Source organism: Euprymna scolopes, chromosome 7 (assembly GCF_053919585.1).
Source record: "Euprymna scolopes isolate OS-2025 chromosome 7, ASM5391958v1, whole genome shotgun sequence".
NCBI lineage: Eukaryota > Metazoa > Mollusca > Cephalopoda > Sepiida > Sepiolidae > Euprymna > Euprymna scolopes.
In genome coordinates, this window is record NC_136488.1 from 172,884,683 (window position 1) to 172,908,265 (window position 23,583).

At 34.6% G+C, this 23,583-nt stretch overlaps 1 long non-coding RNA gene across 1 annotated transcript; it reads left to right on the plus strand.

The window, feature by feature from the left end:
* Positions 1–244: 244 nt before the first annotated feature.
* Positions 245–23,173, plus strand: LOC145280155 (uncharacterized). The gene is made up of 3 exons (XR_013868562.1): positions 245–308; positions 15,265–15,382; positions 16,799–23,173. It is a non-coding gene; the product is annotated as an uncharacterized LOC145280155 (long non-coding RNA).
* Positions 23,174–23,583: the final 410 nt, after the last annotated feature.

The window sequence follows — 23,583 nt, forward strand, 5'->3', positions numbered from 1 at the left end:
CTTAAAAAGGACAATCTGGCAACCTCATTGAGAGGGAGGCGCGTTTATTTAATTATAAATTATGATTAACTAAAAAAATTCAAACGTTATCTTTTTAAACATAACCCAATCCCAAAACTAGTGCATATTTTGTGTTAAATGGGTGGAGGAGGGTGAAAGGAAGCACACAAATTATTATCCAATCAGAGAAAAGCAATTTTTCAGTCCGTAGACATAAAACATAAATAAATGAATAAATAAATAAATAAGTAAACAATTATTTAAACGCACGAAAAGTCCCCAATTAACAAATCACAGCATGAATATTTGTAAGTTTTGTTATTTTGTTTTCATTACATCAAACTACGTCATCAGGTGTAAATGTTTGTTAGACCATGTTTTTATTTCGTCTTACATTTCAATTTTGATTGATATATTTTTAAATTCATATGAAAAAAAAAACGTTGTTTTATACAACAGGGGCGCATGCACAAAAAAAAGGAAATTTTTCTTTTGTTTTAAGGAAAATCATGAAAGAAAAATATGTTACTCATTTCAGATTTTTATTCAAACCGAAAACACACTATTCGTCAGTTTAAAGGCTTCAGAAATCTTCTTTTTTTTTACGGGTAAAACCTCAGTATAGTGTCCTGAACATAATACGATGAAAAATTAGGCACTTGTGCTTGTGCACTTTTGTTTTTGAGGACAAACTTCCATCATCTGGTGTTTACGAAGGTTATGCCGGAACTATCGTTTGCAAAATGATTTTTTTATTGTATTTTTTTTTTTTAAATAAGCAACCAAACAGACATTGTAAACATTGAGCGACGGAACTTGAATATAGCACTTTTTGTTTTCATTTTGGAAGGCTTTCACTTGGAACAAGGGGAGACAATGGATGCCAGTACATTAAATTTGCATTTTTATTTTTTTAACTTTGTACAAAAAAAAAACGAAACTTGAAATTCACTTCGCTTTTTTTCTAAAAAAGAAGAAGAAGAAAAAAACAACTGAAACCACACTTTGTTCAGTTGGATAAGCTTTTTTTTCATAGGTTGCAACTTATCAAGGATAAAACACACTCGAGCACGAGCATAAGTGTTTTTTTTTCTCCTAAAACAAAACACAACAAAAGCAACTAAAACTTATCCAGAAAAAGCTCATGCACGTTGTTTACTTGAAGAAATAAAATTAGTTTTTTCTTCTTTTAATGAGTCGCAACTTATTAAGGATAAAACACACTCGAGGATATTTTTTTTTTCTAAAACAAAACAAAGCAAAAAACAAAACAAAAACTAAAGCTTATCCAGAAAAGACGGACTTTGTTTAGTGTAATTAAAAACTCCCCCATTAATCCTTATCTTCGAGTGTTTTATCTTTGATAAGTTGTGACTCATTAGAAGAAAAAATACTAATTTTATTTCTACCAGTAAACTATGTGCGCCTTTTCGGGATAATTTTTTTGTTTGTTTTGTCTTAGGAAAAAACCTTATCCTCGAGTTTGTTTTTATCCTTGATAAGTTGCGACTTAAGAAAAAAACAACTTATGTTTTCCTTTTCTTTCCCTATCTGCAATCCAGTCATATGATAGGGTAGACAAAGGCGTTGCCACTTACATAAGTAGTATCTTCTATTGCCTTTGCACACATCTCCCCCTACCCCTGTATTGCTGTTGGATGTGAGCCTCTTTGCCCGAGTGTGCCTCTAAAGTTGGGGGAAGAAATAATTTTTTCCATTATGCCAAACATTGTAGTTGGGCAGTCTACCACAATCGTCATCTTTCTGGGTTACTAGTGTAAGAAGAATTGTCTATCGATGCTGACCTTCTTGGCCTATTTAGTGGTTTGTTTTCTTATGGTGAGCCACTGGTGGTATTGAATAGAGTCCAGGCTCCCGGAAAAGGGTGCAAATTTTTACATGAAATATTCCATCACCCATCACTGAATTAGGACTGTTTATTCCAGTCAGCTGACCTGTCCTGGATGTGATTGTACACCTGTTATGAGGGATTCTGATTCAAATCGCATCTCCCACTTAGAATTGCCCCCAGATATCCGGTGGGTCAGGGCTGACTATGGAATTAATTGCTTATATACAAATGAGGTAATTGTATGTACTGTTGGATGGTGCTGTAGGTGTTGAAATACCGTCTTTTATACCAATAAATCACTTCTGATATGGAACAGTGTTTCCTAGCAACAATGTTTTTTTATACTTCTGTGGCTTTTCTCAACTATACCGTTTTCTTTCTGGTTCGTAGGCACAGCTTAATTGCAGCCATACACCACAGTCTTGTAGGAACTGCTGAAAGTATTGAAAATTGCGGTGCCATTGTCTGTTAGAATTATTAGATATTGGCTGGGCAATGCTGAAAGGTGTGCTGCTTGACAATTATTATGATCGTTATAAATATTTGTAAAAATAAAATGTCAGAAAGAATGTTATCATAGCGAAATAACACAAACAATAATTTAAAAATAAGTTTGACATCTAGAGCATAGCATAACATGACATAGATGTCACTTAAGATGGCGTGGATCTTAGGGTAGCACTTGAAAGACACGTACCATTTTAGTCAAGAGTTGAAGTCAAGAGAAGGACAGAGACGATCTTCAGATCATGATGGCTCTGAGTAGAGGTGAACAAAAATGGTGATAGTCTAGGACTAGCGTTGCAGCTTTCTAATGGAGAAAACATCCAGAATAAAGTTGTTTCAAATATCACCAAGACTTTGAGTTGTATGAATCTTTATTTGCAGCTTTTCTGAGGATCCCTCAAATCAAGAGCAAAGATGGCCCATGACAATACAGCAGTATTTCAACTGATGAGTCTTGCTCATGAAATATGGAGTCCAGCTGGTGTAGGATGCTTGGCGAATTTTCCTAACATAAAGACCACTAGATTGCAAGTTAATCAATTAGTCTGAGATAGTGGTCATGCCATGATGAGCAATGTCCACATCCAACTTGTTCCCGACATCAAGTATTTCTTTGCACCAGTGTACAGGCACAGGATGAACACCCCTCACATATTTTGACTGCCATTTGTACATTGGCTTTTGATGCAGTTGTGTCCTTTTGTTTGACAAAGTATATTGTACATTTTATTCTGGGTTGTCCATTCTGATAATGAATATGTGCAATTTGCTTAATGTTCAACTGATGTGCAGCAGCGGCGCAAGTATCTCGTCCACATGTGCATCATAGTTGACTGCTGTCACTGTGAACATGCAATCCGAGCACCTATGGTCTATTTTGAAGTTACTCAGAAAACGTACAGGCCAGTCCAAATTTTGCCAAATGTTCCTTCACTTGATGTGTAAATGTGAGACTTAAATTGATAAAAATATTGTTAATCTATGATGACGTTGCTCATTGTATGGCATAAAGGTTTACTTCATAAGATCTCTAGCTATGGTATAGCTGGAAATGTCTTCTCAATTATCAAATCATTTCTTTCTGATAGGTTCATAAGAGTAGTAGTTGATGGGCAAAAATCAGAAGCCCACAGTATTAATGCCGGTGTCCATCCTGGGCCCAACTCTTTTCCTGATCTACATTAATGATCTTCCAAATCACACCCTTACATCATTTGTAGACATTTATGCTGACGACACTACCATTTATGGTAGCACATCTAAGACAGTAAACGACCAAGTTCTCTCCAATTCTCTCTCCTCTGATCTTGAGCATGTAGTACAATGGGGAAAGGAGTGGCTGGTTACTTTTAATGCATCTAAAACCAAGCTTCTCTCTTTACATCATCAACATTCTGATCCACATCTGGCATCAATTGAAATGAATGGCTCTCGTCTTCAGGAGGCCTCAAGTTTTGACAAGCTTCTGGGCTTGACCATTACTCCTGATCTTAAATGGAACACGTACATCAAATCTGTTGCCAAGGCCGCTGGAAAAATGGTGGGATCTTTCTATCGATCCAGTAGATATCTCACTGCTGATGCAATTCTCTATCTATATAAGAGCCAGGTATGTCCAAGGATGGAATACTGTTGCCACATCTGGGCAGGAGCTGCTAGAAAGGACTTGGCCTGCCTTGATAGAGTTCAAAATAGACTTCGTAGCCTCGTAGGAGATGTCCTTTTCTCTTCCTTGCAACCTCTATCTCACAGAAGAGATGTTGCGAGTTTGTCTCTGATGTATCGTTATTTTCATGGAAAGTGTTCGACTGAGCTTCAATCTATGGTCCCCCCTCTCAAAACTTTCACAAGAAACACTCGTCTAGCTGTAAACACTATCAATAATTCCCCCCACTCTTTATCTGTGCCTAAACCTAAACGTAGATTCCATGAACAAAGCTTTTTTATTAGAACTGCACGCCTGTGGAATTGTCTTCCGTTTTCCTGCTTTCCGGCTGACTACAATATGGTTGTCTTCAAGTCTAACGTAAATAAGTTCTTGATGAGCCGTTCCATATAAGTTATCAAATTTAACAAATTTTCATTACTAATGATTATTATATTGTCCAATTTCTACTGTACACTCTTTAACCCTTATCCTTGAGTGGCCTCTTGGCCTTGATAATGAGTTGATACCTATGAAAAAAAAAAAAAAAGAAAAAGTCCAATGTGAACAAGTTCTAATTGAATCGTCCCCCTAAGTAATCCAAGTTTCAAAATTCCCACTGTTTACTATGCTAAAATCACAATGACTAATGTATACCTATTAACCCTTATCCTCGAGTGGCCTCTGGGCCTTGATAAGTGGTGACACCCTTGTAAAAAAAAAAAAAAATATCCGGGGGAAATTACTGAGTTCCTAATGGATTGCATTATTAGTGTAACATTCAGGCCAAACCCAAGTTGTGTGAGGCAATACCTTTGCTTCTTAAACATCACTATCTGAAAGGCCAGACTGATTTCTGTATATGCACTTTAAGGTAGGCCTTCTTCGGGTCCAGTATGACAATATCTTAGCCTTCATGCCACCATTCCTGCAACTTCTGTATAAATAAATCCTGTAGAAGCGTTGACAAAGGCATTGAGCTCCCTATAGTCCATCACAGATCACTTTGTTCTTGTTCGTCTGTGCTATTAATGGAATTAATGCCTTAGCTGGATCAGGTTATTTTCTGGATATGGCACCACTTTTCAATCATAGCTGCAGTTCTTTTTTGTATTCAGACTAAATAGGCTTTGCTATGGGGTACTCTTGTTTTCAATTTTTTAGTTGCCCTGTGTTATATTTCGGAAGGGAATAATTTTTGTCTGTTGTTATGGATATCTTATTATTAACGTGTGTATCTTCTTTTAGCATCCAACTTGACTCATCTGTTTCGCCCAAATTGGAAGCCAGTCTGTACTTGCATGCGAGTGAAAAGATGTATTCCTCTATTTCTTTTATGCTCTCTCATTCTTTCTTTTCAATGTTTTCTTTCACATGAACCAGTCAAGAAAAGGTCAGACATTCCCATTATATTGTAAAAGTTTTCCATTTAATTCCTTTTGATTAGTCATCCCCACTGACCACCCAGACAACCATAATACCACTGACCACTCCAACAACCATACAGCCCGTAGCTTCATGAACTCAGATTTTCAATGCAGGAAAATCCTTCTCGTTGACTCTTGACTTAAAGTTGAAGAAAATCTATAATTATAACCACCGAGGCCCTCAAGCACTTGACCTCTCGATGATTCAGTCATCTGCCAGATTTTCTGACACTCTTCCTCTCCCATGGGTGTTACCAGACCATTCTCATATTTCTGTCATCAACTTATACTTTCCATCATCTTAATCATACCATAATTCTGGGGAACAAAACTGAAAACCTCTAATTACATAGCTATGACAGTCAGATATCTAAACACACGAGATATCTTCTACATACCAAATCACTTGGATAGCGAAACCTTTGAAACTTAGCTCCTGGCACAGATTCAGAAAAATGTCACACCCCTAACCTTACTCGCCTTTTACCAGTGTAACATGCTTACTAATTTACTAACTATTGTTTCAAAGGACCATGTGTGATTTTTCCTACATCTCTGCCAAAGCGCAGAGTAAAAAAACTGTGATCAACCCACATATATACTCATCAAAAGACTTAATAAGGTTTCTTGTTATACTATCACTCCCATTTGGGATCCAATCTACTGATTAATGTGTTATGTATGTCAGCCCTTTTTTCTTCTATTTTATACGCCATTTCACTTTTCATCACCCAAGTGATTTGCTACCTAATAGCAATCCTTTTGCCATTAGAACCGTCCACTTCATGTCAGAGGCATAATCTGTATTCTCCAAGGTTAGGCATTCGTAACTCGCTGAGGCTAATGAGTGGCTCCTGTTCACATCTTTTTTTCATTATGTGGAAAATCCATTTCTCCAAGATTCAGCTAAAACTTGCCTTTTCTGGCCCATAGCAAATGTGAACACTGAATTTCCTTGGCAACCATCTGTGGCTGAAGAAAATCACAAAACAAAGCATAAACCGTGCAAATCATTTCCAAAATAATAAAATAAATCATGACCGTAGCATAACATTCAACCTATCAATCTTTACCCATGCTGACCTCTGCATCTCAATTAGCCATCTCGTAATTCTGTTTTTTTTTTATAATTATATATTGCTCTCTATTTACTTAAAATTAACTCAACCGGTTTAGGGTGTGACAGGCTTTCCAAGGAAAATTATACAACCAATATTACAATTATATCAACATTTTTCAATACACCTAAAATCGATTTCACACAAAGTTTTACAAATCATTGTAATGCCCTTAAATACAACAAAAATCCACCATAAAATCACAAAACAGTAAACATATACAACAGTTCAATTCGTTAGGTGTTCAGAAATATGAAAACATTTTTTTCACAAATATTTCCAACCCAAAACAATGAATTTATAGTTCACTTGCATTAAAACAAACTTTTATTCCCAGGTAATACCGGTTTATTACAATGAAAAATCACTTCATTTGCTCTTTTTTCTATACAATTTTCTATGTTTCATAAGTCAACAATAGAAGAAGCTTCCCCAAAACAAAGCTTACAACAATTACATACATAAACATTTTTCCAATACAACTTACATTAACAAAACACAAAATACAATTATAAACAATAAGAATCGATCTTCAACCACTATCCAACTAACCATTGTCCTAGCAATTAAAAGTAAATTGTAACCTACAAACAACTAATAAATGATCTTTAAAAAAGTCTCTCATAAAAAAAAGTCCCTGGAAAAAAATAACATCATTTGTTTTAGAAAACAGTTAACATGCATAATTCACCCTAAAAAGTTTTTTTTTTCTTTCATTTTTTTTCTTTCTGTGTGGGCAACTGTATTGACAGACCAAACAAGGTGCGCCAGCGTTTCATAAGATACAAATCAAGACCCCATACATTCAAACTTGCTTGTCGCTTTCTTTTTTTTCCCCTTTCTCTCTACCTGCAGTTCTTTTACAGTAAATCAAAGCCTTTTTCTTTTATAATTCAAATCACAATTCAACCATATTCTAACAATTTAAAAAAAAGTTTTCCTAAGTAGAACAAACATTTTATTTTTTTCTTACTTTCAACACAATTTTAAGCACCATTCCTTTTTCTGTGAATTTAAACACAATTCCTTTTTCTGTGAATTTAAACACAATTCTTTTTTCTGTGAATTTAAACACAATTCTTTTTTCTTAATTTAAACACAATTCTTTTTTCTGTGAATTTAAACACAATTCTTTTTTCTGTGAATTTAAACACAATTCTTTTTTCTGTGAATTTAAACACAATTCTTTTTTCTGTGAATTTAAACACAATTCTTTTTTCTGTGAATTTAAACACAATTCTTTTTTCTGTGAGTTTAAACACAATTCTTTTTTCTGTGAATTTAAACACAATTCTTTTTTCTGTGAATTTAAACACAATTTGTTTTCATTTGCAAACGCACAATATCTGTGTATATCTCATGTTTTCATATTTCTTGTGCGTCTTAACTGTGTGTGTATGTACGTTTCTTTTTTTCATTCTTACCATAACTACATTTTTTTTTCATTAAATATGTTTTCACTTTCCATTATTGAAATTATTCGTATTTCTTTGTTTTACAGGTTTTACTATCTTATTTTTATATGTTTTTCTATCTTTTTTTCTATCTTATTTTGTTTTTTTGTGACGATCTTCTCTTTTTTTTTGTATTTCTTTAATGATTACTTTTTTCACCCTCATGGTCAATTCTTTTTTCTTAATTTAAACACAATTCTTTTTTCTGTGAATTTAAACACAATTCTTTTTTCTGTGAATTTAAACACAATTCTTTTTTCTGTGAATTTAAACACAATTCTTTTTTCTGTGAATTTAAACACAATTCTTTTTTCTGTGAGTTTAAACACAATTCTTTTTTCTGTGAATTTAAACACAATTCTTTTTTCTGTGAATTTAAACACAATTCTTTTTTCTGTGAATTTAAACACAATTCTTTTTTCTGTGAATTTAAACACAATTCTTTTTTCTGTGAATTTAAACACAATTCTTTTTTCTGTGAATTTAAACACAATTCTTTTTTCTGTGAATGCTTATTGTATTACTATCTTTTTTGTATAATATATATATATATATATATATATATATATATATATATATATAACTAATTCGTGATATGTTCTCTTGTGCCTTTCTATATAAAGTGTCTATATGACTGTTGCTATGTGCGTCTTGTGTATATGTGTGGGTGGATCTAATTGCCTTTTTGTAATTGTCTCAAAATCTCGCCACGTGCATCTTCCCCATTTAATTATATACCCAAGTCTTACATACATTTATACAGTCGGGTGTGTATAGATGTGGTGGAGCTCCTTTTAAGGACCCTTAAGTTGTGTATAGTTCTTAACTCTGTGTGTGAGTGTTTTTTTTTCTTTATAGGTCTGTGGACTCATTCACGTTTTCTTTTTTTTTTGCATGTTTTTCTTCTCTCATTTTGTTTTGCATGTAACCATGTTCCTTCGTGTCATCAGATCACGAAAATGGTCATTGCAGCATCAAACTGACAATGTTATATTTTGAGGAAGGATTTTTGTTTGTTGTAATCTATGTCTTATTATTAGCATGTGTCTCTTAGTACATGTCTATACATGTGATCGTGATACATCTTGTGTGTGTGTGCCTATGTATATACACGATAAAGCTCTCTGTACCTTTTTTCTGTCATCTTTGTCTTCTCTGGGATAAATTCTTCCCATCACTGGTCGATGCAAGGAACATCTCCAATGAAAACATAACGCCAATTTTCTAGCACGGATTACTTTATTTTGTCTATGAGTGAATTAGGGGAAGCCATTGCATTGTTGACTTAAGCTTTTTGCGTTTCTTTTTTGACGTATTTTTGGCATCCAACCCTACACGCCGGTTTTGCCCCAAATCAGAAGCCAGACTGCACTTGCATATGAGCAAAAAGAGATCTTCCTCTCTTTTATGCTCTCTCGCTTTCTTTCCACGTTTTCTCTCATGTGAACCAAATGAACTATTTCAGGTGTAACCCTGACTTTAGATACAGCATTTGACATACGGGAATAACTTAACCCATTGAACTCTTTTTGCACAAACCAACCTACACAACAAAATCACAATTTTCAACATGCTGGTATAACTCAGAATAGATTACATATCACTTGGTGTTTGTTCACCCATCTCATTCCATGAGGCAGTCTATTCCTTCTGTTGGTCAAAGATGACACTGAAGTCAGGCTCATTAATTTTGGTCCCAGCACATCAAGATATGTTCACTCTAAGGAAGTGAACCTCACCAGATTCGGTCACATGCACCTCCTCTTCACAACTTCTTGAGGAGGTAAAATCCTAGTAAAATTTAAAAGCCTTGGGTGGGATTGCAACCACTATCTTTAGATAATGCTCACCTGGAACTGTAGAGCCTCTATCCATTGCACCAGCGGCCTTGAAGAAAAAATACACTACTTACTCATCTCAAAGGATTTCAATAAAATGATATATAAAACGTTCACTCATTTCAGAATTTTCTTGAAGAAAAGAAAATTCATTGATTTTCATATAATAGATACATGCAAAATGAATGACCGATCTCCAAAATGTAAAAACATTTTCACCCCCTCCTTTCAATTAAAAATTCATCAAAATTTAAGAAATTAACCAAATTTTATGACATTTTCAATACTTATTAATTTACAATCACAGAATGTAATAAACCCATTATTTTTTTTAAATGTTAGTGTAAATGTATTATTTCGTGTAAAAAAATCATTTTTATAAAGTTATATTTCTTAATATAAAAACACATGAATTTATTTTTCCTTTTTTACGAAAATAAAGCATAGCCGTTAATTAAATTCATAAAAATATATTTCCATATATGACTATGAAAGAGGTGTATGAATGAAATCAATATAAGTATAAGAAAAATTAGTTGTTCATACGAAGGATATTATCATTGAATTAAGCTCTTTTTAGCCAATATTTCCTAAAACAAATTATATAATTGAAAAAATAATACATGTCATTTTAATGTTAAGCGTTTTCATGAAAATTATTAATGTGGTATTCTAATATTTCCTTTATGCGCATAAAAGTGTAAACATCAGCTGAGAATTTTTTTATAATCTTAAAAAATCATGTATTGGTCCACTAAAGAATATTAAAACAATGCGATAATTCATACTAATGATTAGTTTGAAGAAGTATGGGTGGACAGAACGGTGAAAAAATAAAATCTAAGTCTTTAACTGATATTAATAAATACATTTTTTCAAAGTTGAATTCTATTTAATTCTTAATAAAGAATTTTTTTGCCTATTTTTTAATTAATCTTACAATTAAAAAAACTCTAAATTTGTAATTGCTAAAATTGATACAGTAACAATAAAAAGTTTCAAGTGACATTTTATAAAAGTTTTATTTTAAATTCCAAAGAAAAATCATTAATCAATAATTTGAGAATATTACCGAATAGAAAAAACTAACGCAAAGTTAAATAAGAAACTTTTTCAGGTAACAATAAATAAATATTTACTTGGTTCATCAAAAATATTCTGATTAAGTAATCATTCCCTTTTTTATTGCAACAAATTTAAATTAATTAAATCAAATTATTACATTAAACATGTTTCATAGTTTTCCGAAAGTCAGCAGACATTTTGTGTTTATATTTGACAGCAGACATTTTTTACCATCACCCTCATTTTTAGATAATATGCAATTTTTATTTTTTACTTTTTTATTTAATTTTATATTTTTTATTTTAGAAAAGTAAGTATATTTTGTTTAATTCCCTATCTTAAAACATTAATTTGCTAATTATCGTTAGAAAATTGATAATTATTTTTCCAGAGATTTTAAGTTAATTTATTCAAACTTTAAATTTAAATTATTATTTTCTTTTTTTAACCACCATATTAATATTTTCTGCTGTGGTGTTTTGAACACATAAATCTACAGATTTCCCTTTAAACGTAAACTACAAAATAATAATAAGCCTCTTTTAAGTAGTAGTAGTAGTAGTAGTAGTAGTAGTAATGAAGAAATCTAATGAGTTGGATAAGTGTAAGAAATGAAAACACTGCAAAGAACAGATTATAATGATTTTGAAAGAAATATATTTTTCTATCACCTATGAAATTTTAGAGAGAGTGATAGAATAAACTGCAATGTGTCCTCACACCTCTGTTAAAGAATGATAAAGTTGATACAGTTTAATGCAAAGAACTTGTTAAGATTACTGTCAAATGTGTTATAACTATTCTAGTGATGAAGAGGAGTAGCTCAAGTGATGTGAAGGTTGAGATTCTTGAAATGATTTCCAAACAGGATTGTGATGGATCAAATTAACAAGTGGAAGTGAAAGAGTCTGATAAATATCAAAGATAAAATGTTGACTGCAAACAATGGATTGAGAAGTCAACTGATATCTATGTAATTTGTGCCTTTGCAACAATTCTTAATGTGGTATTTTCATTAAGAAAAGATGAAAGGTTTTTTAAACAAGTGAAAGTGAAAGAATTTAATCCCAAAGATAAAATGTTGACTATCGACAATGGATTAAGAAGTCGCATCCTCTAGAGAAAATGTACTTGACACAATTTAAAAGAAGACTACTGATCTCTATGTAGACATACAATATTGAAAAGGGTGGAATTTCAACAAATGGCCCTCCTTGAAGATTCTATTGAATGTGATATGATGTGAATGTAGAGGTTCTTGAAATTATTTCTAAACAAGATTGTGAAGGAGAAGGTCAACTGTGACAAGCATTCATGGAAGCCCACAAGAATTATGCCATGAGTCAGGCATACCTGCGGCAAAAAAGCGAACCTGAGACCTTTAGATTGCAACTCAAATGTCTATCAATGAGCTACATCTACCCTACCCACAGTGATGATTGAGTTTTGCTCAACGGCGCTAAAAAGCCAATAAGTCATTCAGGGGCAGTTGAAAAGGATTGCTCTGTGTTACTGCATTCGTGATCATATCATGGCATGTCAATCGAGGTGTTGTTCAGAATCGTATCATGTCAATCGAGGTGTTGTTTGGAATCGTGTTATGTCGATCAAGGTGATGTTTGGAATCGTGTCCTGTGTAGTAGACAGTATCATTTGGGAGTGTGTCATGCTGAATCGTTGGAGGTGTTCAGGATTGCGTGGACAAATTTGTCTAGCACCATGCTGCCATGTGTAATATAAATATATATACATATTTATATTTCTTTTTTCTTTTGTCATTCTCTCTTCCCTCGTGAAGTAACAAGCTATTTCAGCCATCATGGCCTTTGATCTAAACCCCATGCTTGTACTTGATGGCAGTGAACCTGAACTGTCAAGAGTGCAGTGGTTGGAGAAAGCTGAACTGATATGTCAGCTGAGTGAGGTGAAGCGCATCAAATGCATGGAAGCAGTTTGCAGCATGCTGCCTCCATCCAGGTGAAACGATCAATGTATTTTTGGCAGAACTATATAGGTTTGCAGTCCTGTTTGGTGGCGTATCGGATCAATGCTTGCAATGTGCATTCATTGCTGGATTGTCTGAACATGTGGAAAACTTGTTACAAGTATCCTCCCAGATGGATAAACTAGATCTGTCACACATGCTGGCACATGCTCATGCCATTTTACAGAACTGCACGGTAGACACAAATCAGATTTAAGGAGATGGATACTTCGTGGTAGTGTTATAATTGTAAAGGACTCAATCTTAGGGCAAGCAATTGTTTACTGGATAGTGTGATGGGCAGATATGTTGGTGTCAAGCCTTGGAAAAATATCACCTGCTATCGATATCAGCAGCATGGGCACATTGCTCGATTTTGTTCAGGAAATGAGCAAGGGGGTGGGAATTCAGCACCAATCTCATACGCCAAACTGGTAAAAATGGTGCATTGCCAGTTATAACTGTTCACATCAGTGGACTACCACATACAGCTCTAGTGGATTATGGATGCATCAGTCACTAGTATGCAAGTTGTGTTGCAAGAAATGGATGAGGAAAGTGACCCCTGTTTTCAAAGTAGATGGAAGCACACTTAGCTGCTGTGGTATAGGAGTGGTGCAAGTTAACCTTGCTGCAACGTGAAGCCTTAGCATAGAAATCTTAGTTGTGGATGGATACTTACTGGGATTTGATTTATTGCTTGGGCTGGACGCAATCAAGCGACTGGGAAGAATAGCTGTGTCTAGTGCCGGTGAGGTAACTTTTCCACATTTCAGCAAGACCAATTTTGCTACTATCACCATTACCGAGTCTAATTTCTCTGCAGAGTATGAACAGAACACTCGGAAGTAAAACACTTCATGGAAATGAGCTGGCAACTCGTGTCAAGGAACATTTTGAGACGTTTGGTCTGGAAAGCATGGGCTCACGCATGTTGGGATTATGTGTCCAGGAGGAGCATGGAAAATATTTTATGGTGGCATGAAAGTGACCTTCCAGCAGTGCCTGATAGACTTACTCACCAATGTGTGGCTGGTCCATGTCATCACAGCATTTATAAAATGAAGGGCAAATATGATGGAATACTGGATGGAATAACAAAGTGCCAGACCCTCTTCTAGGATGGATAATCGAAGACATTTGTTTGAGAGCAGCCCAGGATGATCCAGTGAAAGATGACTGGTGTATCTGTGGAGAAGATGTTACAGTGTGGGGGACACTAGTTCCATTGCCACAGGTGTTGTTGTGGAAAGCAATTGTGGCTCTGAGCAGTGCATGAGGTCAAGCATATAAATTTAGCTGAGTTTGATGCTGTGCTGTGAGGTGTCAACCTTGCATTGCAGTGGAAAGCCAAAACCATACATTTACAAATGGATTCTGTATGTGTATATTGGTGAATGACTGACACCTTATCTGGACAGATGAGAATGCACACCAAAGCAGCCTTGGAAATGTTGCTTAGGTGTCATCTCTCCACGATCCGAGATGTGGCCTTGAAGTATGCAGTGACAATGTAGTGCTCGGTAAGTCTAATGATAACAGAGGTGATCAACTTATTGGGTACCACAGCAATGGTTGAATGAGATCCATAAAATTACAGAATGCCCAGAACTTGTGTGTGCCATGGCCACATAACAACATATGTTTCAAATACAGCCAATTCATCGGGCTAGTGGACATCTCGGTGTGAAAAGGACTTTGTGAAGTTAGTCAACTTATTAATAAGTGAAACTGAAGTGCAGGTAGTTGTTGGGGATTGTAAAGAATGTCAGACTATAGATCCAGCTCCAGTGCATTGGAAGCCAGGTAAACTTGACGTCCTGATAACCTATAGATATAACCTATTTCGGCACTCAGTTGTACTTGGCGTTGATAGACTGTAGCCTTAGCTATTTTGCTATTTGGAAGCAATTGCATTTACAGGATTCTGTTAGTGTCATGGAGAGTATATTCTGTGAAAGGGGGCCGTCGATTAAATTGCTCACAGATAATGGCGCAGTGTTTTGTGGAAAGATATTTGTGGAGTTTACATTGTGACAAGAACAAGGTGCACGATCTTAGAGGCAGTGTACTGGCACGGTGTCATGCCTAAAGATGGCCATAACAACACCTGCAAATGTGCTATACACTTAAAGGATCCGTGTCAAGGGTATCAATGAAGTGATGCTACCCGTTGCTAATCTGTACCAGGAGAGAGATGCGATTTGGGTGAAGAATCCACAGGGAAGATTTACAACATAGTTTGGCACAGGAACAGTAACAAAAATCAATAGCCAACACTCAATTTCAGTCAGTAGAACTACACACCACTTAAAGGATGTCTGTCCAACATGTTGACATAATTGTGTAATCAGTAATGAAATTACCTTTTCAGATGACAAAGCCCCACTGCTGTACAAACGGCCAGATTAAGAAAGCTCCTCAGAAGATGATGCATCCAAGAATCCAGAGCAGGAATAGTTTAATGATGCAACAGACAAAGGCATCACTGAGTAAGTTCATAAGCCTGTACTATTAAAGCAAAGTACCAAGAGAAAACCAACTGCCTAACATTATCATTTGTGTGATCTTGAGATCAGAGAAGAGTGTAACGAGCATGAAGAATTGTGTGCCAGTGTATGAGTCGGGCCTACCTGTAGCAAAAAGTGAACCCGAGACATTTAGACTGCAACTTAAATGTCTATCAATGAGCTACATCCATCCTACCTACAGTGGCGATTGAGTTTTGTCCATCAGCTATAAAAGATAAGCCAATAAGTCATTCAGGGGCAGTTGAAAAAGATTGCTCTGTGTTACTGTGTTCATGATCTCGTTATGGCATGTCAGATCGATGGTGTTGTTCGGGATCATGTTTTGATCAACGGTGTTGTTTGGGATTGTGTCATGTTGAGTTGACAATATTGTTTGAGAGCGTGTTGTGACAAATTGTCAGAGGTGTTCAGGATTGCATGGATGAACTTGCCCAAGACTGTGCTCCCACGTGTAATATAAATATATATATATAGATATTTATATATTTTTTGGCATTCTCCGTTCCCTCATGAAGCAACATCAACAAGTTGAAGTGAAAGAATCTGATAAATGGCAAATAGAAAATGTTGACTGCCAACAATCGATTGAGTAGTCAGATCGTCTAGAGAAAGTTTATTTGACACAATTCAAGACTACTGATCTCTACGTAGACAGATAAAATATTGAAAAAGTGGAATGTCAAGAAATCGACTTCTTTGGTGATGTTATTGAATGATTAGCTTCAGAAGGAGAACTTGTTGCTTTTGCAGAAATACTTAATGTTGTATCTTTAAGAAAAGTTAAGATGAAAGAACTTTGCTAAAGTACAATAAGGAACTTATAAGAAATTTAAATGGGTGAAGCTAAATGGGACAATTTATCATTCAGTTAAGTTGGTCAGTATGGACTGTGTTGAAGAAATATAGTACTTGATTACTAAATAGTTATAATTGATATACTTTTACTCACTAATATTTCTTTAGCAATTCTTGTCGAATATTCAATCTTTTCTACTGTTTAGAACTGATCATAGTTATTTTTTTAATTTATTTTAGTCACATTATTATTAATAAATATATGATTGAATATGAGATTTTTAATTTCAAGTATAGTACTGAAAATATTTAATTGTCATGGGAGAACTTCTATAATTCTGTTTGTTGAGAAAGTTTTCAATCAAATTGATAGTTATTTTACAAAATGACATCAAAAGACATGATTTTTGTTAAATCTTTAATTTCCAGCCAAAGTTTTATTTGATTGCTTGACTACTACAATCAGTATTATACCATAGTAAAGTTGAAAAGGAATTTTGTTTTTGAAAATTATTAAAAAATCAGGATATTGGACCAATTGAATTGTAAATAATATAATTTTAATTTATTTTTCATTTACAGATGTTCCTGCTTAAAAGATTCCATGAATTTGGATGAATCATCATTACCTTCGAAATTTACTTTGTATTTTCTAATGTTGAATACAAAAGTGAAATCTATTGTAAAAGTATTTTCTCTGGATTATGTAATTTAAGAAAGGGTTGCTAAATAATGAAAAATGTCACACATGCTGAATGCAAGGATTTTTTAAACAAACTTAATTTTTCTTTGGACGTTGTTTTTCAGGAATGTCTATTTTAAAATAATATATGAAGTTGACTTGAGAAATAACTTATAATAATCTACTTATGGACATCTTTATATCTGATGGATATTTGCATACATTTAAACTGTTGAACATGAATCATACATGATCACATTCAAATGAAGCAACAAAGTAAATTAATTTTAAGTTAAAATAAAAACTTAAACAACCATTGCAGAAAATAAATATTTTATGACAAATGTGATAAATCCATTTCAAGGAATTCCAAACAAAATAATGGAAACACATCTGAAACAGAAACCATATTCTTGTAATAAGTGTGATTATTCTTCTTCCGATGAATCAAATTTAGACATACATATACAAACACACACAGGTGAAAAGCCATATTCTGGTACTAGTAAGTCAAGTTTAGTGAAACCTAGTCAAATACATACTGGAGAGAAGCCACATTCTTGTCAAATATGTAAATATTCTTGTTCTCATAAATCACGTTTAGTTGCACATATGCGAACACACACAGGTGAAAAGCCACATTCTTGTAATGTGTGTGATTTTTCTTGTTCTCGTAAAGCAAATTTAATCAGACATATTCAAACACACAGTGATGAAAAGCCGTATTCTTGTAGTATATGTAATTATGTTTGTTCTTGTAAATCATATTTAATTAGTCATATGCAAACACACAGTGGGGAAAAGCCGCATTCTTGTAATGTGTGTGATTTATCTTTTTCTCGTAAATCGCATTTAGTCAGACATATTCAAACACACACTGGTGAAAAGCCATATTCTTGTAACGTGTGTGATTATTCTAGTTCCCGTAAAGCAAATTTAGTTATACATATGCGAACTCACACAGATGAAAAGCCATATTCTTGTAACGTGTGTCATCATTCTTTTTCTTCTAATGTAGTATTAGTCAGACATATACGAACACATACTGGTGAAAAGCCATATTTTTGTAATGTGTGTAATTATTCTTTTTCTTGTAATGTCACATTAGTCAGGCACATACGAACACACACTGGTGAAAAGCCATATTCTTGTAATGTGTGTGATTTTTCTTGTTCTTTTAATTCGAGTTTAGTCCTACATATGCGAAAACATACAGGTGAAAAGCCATATTCTTGTAATGTGTGTGATTATTCTTGTTCTCGTAAACCAAATTTAGTCAGACATGTTCGAACACATACAGGTGAAAAGCCTTATTCTTGTAATGTGTGTGATTATTCTTGTTCTTCTAACTCAAGTTTAGTCAAACATATGAGAATCCATACTGGAGAGACCAAGTGCAAGTGAAATACAAACGATTGCACTGAAAGGGACGGCTAGAATCCTGAAAAGATCTCTTGGTTGGACTCACTAAAATAGGGGTAAATGTCAGACATCTGGTTGGATGTCCCATCCCCTAGAAGAAAAAGTTTAAAAAAAATGAAAAAAAAAAAAAGAGAGAAGCTGTAACTCAAAGCTGATGAAAATTAAAGACCATTATCAGAACCGAGCAAGTAGTACAACATCTATAACACAACTTGCCACTCATTTTGGAAGGCATTGCCTTACAAATGATACTGAGAACTCAAACAAGCCTGCCACTGACATAGCCCAGAAAAGTCGGAAAAAATACACTAGCCAGTTCCATAGTGTTAAAACAGAAGAATAGACCAACCATAAACGGGCAAAATACCTACTGACTGAACTATCCCAAGAATATATCGGTAGGGATGGTTCCCTGGACTGGCTCAAAAGAGGATCCCTCTATTACGACCAAGAGAGGTTGATATTGGCTGCACAAGACCAGGGCCTCATGACGAACGCCTTCAAAAAGATGAGTGGTCTAAGCAACAATAATAAATGCAGGTTCTGTAGCACTGAGGTTGAGAGTGTGCGTCACCTGATTTCTAGTTGCAAAGTCCTACTTGGAGATGGTTATTATACAGATCGCCATAACAGAGTTTGCAAATACCTTCACTGGAAGATATGTAAGAAACTCAACATTCAGTGTAGTTAGAAATCCTGGGAACATATACCCGAACGAACAGTTGGGAATGACAACTACACAATTCACTATGACTGCATAATTCCTACTGGTACATATCTAGAAAATGCAGCTGTTAAACCAGATATAGTGATTTGGGACAGAGCAAACAAAAAAGCGACCATAATAGAGGTCAGTGTACCCAATGATACAGGGCTTAACAGAGCTGAGAGGGAAAAGATAACAAAGTATCAAGGATTTATGTATGATATGAAACGGAATTGGAAGTTAGAAGACGTTTCAATTATACCAGTCATCATAGGAGCAACTGGGCTTATGAAAAAGAACTTTAAAAAGTACATAGCAAGCATACCCGGTGAACCAAGTGCAAGTGAAATACAAACGATTGCACTGAAAGGGACGGCTAGAATCCTGAAAAGATCTCTTGGTTGGACTCACTAAAATAGGGGTAAATGTCAGACATCCGGTTGGATGTCCCATCCCCTAGAAGAAAAAGTTTAAGAAAAATGAAAAAAAAAAAAAGAGAGAAGCCACCATCATAACATTGAGGGGTTGCATAATACAGCTAGAGAGTTGGAGGGGAAAAAATATCAGCAGAGGATTAAAAACCAGGAGAAAAACAGGCAGTTTAAAACAAACCAAATGTATTTTTACATGCAGCTTATAAGGGACACCATTACTATTGATAGTCGACCTGGAAAACTACTGGAGGCCTCTATTTGAAACAGAAGGTAAATACAATCAAGCAGTCCAGTGGATTGAAGATATTATTAGGTTCAACGAAATCAAGCCTCAGATGCCAGAACCTGTCATAACTCCTGGTATGGTAACAAGAAAACTGGCATAATTCTCCAACCACAAAGCACCTGGCATTGACAATGTCCAAAACTTCTGCCTGAAACCATTGACTGCACTCCATCGCCATTACAGTGATTGCTTCAGCATGATGCTAAGAGGTGAAGAAGCAGCATCACCCTGGCTGACAGAGAGGGACAGAATCCTCATGCCTAAGACCAAGGAGACATGACGCCCAAATAAATACAGACCAATATGCTGTCTAACAACCACCTACAAGCTTTTCACTGGTCTGGTAGCCAACGATATATATGAACACCTATTTTCTGGGACCTACCTTGAAAAAGAGCAGACAGGGTGCAGAAGAAAATGCTTTGGTACCAAAAACCAGCTATTGATCAACAAGACCATCTTAGAAGACTGAAGGAAGAGGCGAAGAAACCTGAGCGTGGCATGGATCGATTACCAGAATGCATTTGACAGCGTGCCACACTCATGGTTACTTCGGTGCCTTGAATTATACAAAATCCATTTGGTAATTAAAGAAAAACTGGCAGCTCACCTTCAGATGTGGAAAACCACCATATCATTAAGTCATGATGGAGGAAAGACCGTTATCCCTGAAGTTAAGATGAAGAGGGGAATATTCCAAGGTTATCTCCCTTACTCTTCTGCATGGCAATAGACCCACTCAGCAAGCTTTTGAATAACAATCTGAGTGCCTACAATTTGAGTCAGAGATGCCATTGAGATCCAAGCAAGAGAATAAACCATCTGCTCTTCATGGATAATCTTAAGCTGTATGCCAGCTCTGATACAAATCTGCATCAGCTTCTGCAGGTAATACACACTTTCTCCAATGACATCGGAATGAAGTTTGGCCTGGATAAATGTGCCAAGTGTACACTCAGAGCTGTGAAAAAGACCCACACAGAAAATATGCAGTAAATGAAGACCTCAACATCAGGAATCTAGAAAAGCAGGAGCCTTATAAGTACCTTGGCATTGAGGAAAATAAGAACATACAGCATGCCAAGATGAGGGAGAAGATTAGTAAAGAATATGTATGCCGTGTGAGGAAGATCTGCAAAACACAGCTTACAAATAAAAATAGAATAACTGTCATCAACCAGCTTGCTATGCCAGTAATAACATACAGCTTTGGTATCATTGACTGGCCACAAAAATACATCAATGGCTAGATGTAAAGACACAGATGCTACTAACGCTTCATAAAATAATATATAGAAATCAGTGTCTACCAAGGCTGTATTTGCCCAGAGGAGAAGGACTAGGGCTCTCAGAGATCAACCATCAACATAGGGCAACTATAGGGAGCACAGGACACTCTGAGAAGCTCCCAGAACCACACCCTCTCAATAGTATATGAACATCAAGAGACAAGAGCCAGCAGAACAACATCAGTCACCCAGCTGACAAAGCATTTTGGTCAGGGCTGTCTCGCAGATGAGGATGAAGCACCAAACAAGCCTACCACAGAAATAGCAAGAAAGCCGGCAGAAATATACTGAGACCTTGCAAAGGATTAAGCTTAAAGAGTGGGACCAACATCAGCATGCAAAGTATTTTGGGGGAACTCTTTCAGGAATACATAGACAAAGAAGTCTCTATGGACTGGCTTAAGAGGGGATCCCTCCACCACGACCAGGAAGGATTATAATGGCTGCTCAAGACCAGAGATTGATGACCAATGCATTCAAGAAGATGGCAGGTATCACTAATGACAACAAATGCAGGTTCTGCTATACAGAATTGGAAAGTGTGAGTCACCTGATATCAAGTTGCAAGGTTCTTTTAGGGGAAGGCTACTACACAGCGAAACATGATGGAGTATGTAAATATGTCCATTGGATCATCTGTAAAAAATTAAACATCCAGTGTCGCAGCAAGTTCTGGAAACATCAACTTGAAAGAATGGTTAGAAATGACTTATATACCATACATTACGACCATGTAATCCTTACAGCCACCTACCTTAAAAATGCTGCTGTAAAACCTGACATAGTTATATGGAATAAGTCAGAAAGAGTTGCAACCTTGATTGAAGTGAGTGTCCCCTAATGATGGAGGTCTGAACAAAGCTGAAAGAGAGAAACAGACTAAATATCAAGGTCTCATGTATGATATGAAAAAAAAAACGGGAATCTTAGAGAGATATCAATCATACCAGTTATTGTAGCTGCTACAGGACTTATGAAGCACTCACCAGACAAAACAAGTTTTGTTCTAGAATCTGGCAATAACAAGAAAGCAGAACAATACAGATAAACTATAACAGTTTAGTGATCGACTTGGGATATAAAAATTGTGTTCTTCATTGCTTCATAGAGAGGTAGTGAGGAATCGTAATTGAATACCCAGATATCTATATATCTTGTACAAAAATTCAAGTTTTAGTCCCAGAAAGGGGACTCCTTGACTTATATAAACTCAAATTAAAAAATAAAGGAAATATTTTTTGTAAATTATGTAAATATTTTTGTTCTTGGAAACCAAATTTTAAGTTTTTAGATCAAATATTCTGTTAAGAGTTTGGCAGTAAATTTTCACACACACAGACAAGGTCATATATATATATATATATATATATATATATATATATATATATATATATGCATGTGGTAAAACGTTTCCATTTTAAATTGTACGTAATTATGCAAAATGTAAAAACTATACATGAATAGAATTTAGCATAAGACTGAAAAGAAACCAATAAAAAATGAAGTAATTAACGCTCGTTTTTGAAGGATACATGCAAATTATTTAATCTTCATATAGTCGCTCACATATCCATGATTAAGTATATTAATGTTTTAATAATTTTTAAAAAGTAAGCTTTTAATATAAATGTCAGAGTGTGAAAAAACTCAAATTTACAGGTATATAGATGTTACACATTTTTTAACAAAAAAAATGAATTGTAAAAATATTAAAGAAAAACGAAGCCAAACTATTTGGTCGTTTTTCACAAAAACGTTAAATATTAGTAAAACAACAAACAATCGGCAAAACAACAAATTAAATTCCTATTTAATATAATTACTGAGGGTAATTGTTTCAAGAGAAATCTGACATTTTTCAAATAAAGAAATTACAAATATTTTAAATGAAAAGATTTATTATATAGTTTTGCAGAATAAGGATTTTTTTAAAGGTTCGGCACCCTCCTCCAATTTTCCAGTAAAAAACTCAAAATACTTTTAAAAAATCATACTTTATTAAATCAGAAAAAATACTTTGCACTTATAAAATTCCATATTTTTTTTCATTAGCTATATCACGTTTTCTTCTTTCTGCTATGTATGAAACAAAATACTTGTTTTGCCGTAATGTTGGAAATAAAAAAATAACTTGATTTAGAATTTGTTAACCATCGTTTTCTGTTAACAGCCTGGAAATATTTTATTTTCCATATTTTAGAGTGGATCGTTAGTTTACTATATTTTACTCTCTGCTATATATGAAATAAATTAACTTGATAAAAAAATTCATAGCAGAAAACAATTTGCACTGATAAAATTCCATCCTTTTTATTTTTACCTTTACAGCTAATTTTTTTTCAGCGAATATAATTGAATAATATTATATTCAGATAAATACGAAACAAAATGCTTTCTATTACGGTATAATTAGAAATAAGATAAACTGACTTAATCAAAAAATTAGTTGATCAACGTTTTTTTTTGGGGGGGGGGGTTACATAATCTGGCCAGAAAGTGGATGATACTTTTACATTAAATTAGAATTTTTTTTTTTAAATTGATTAAT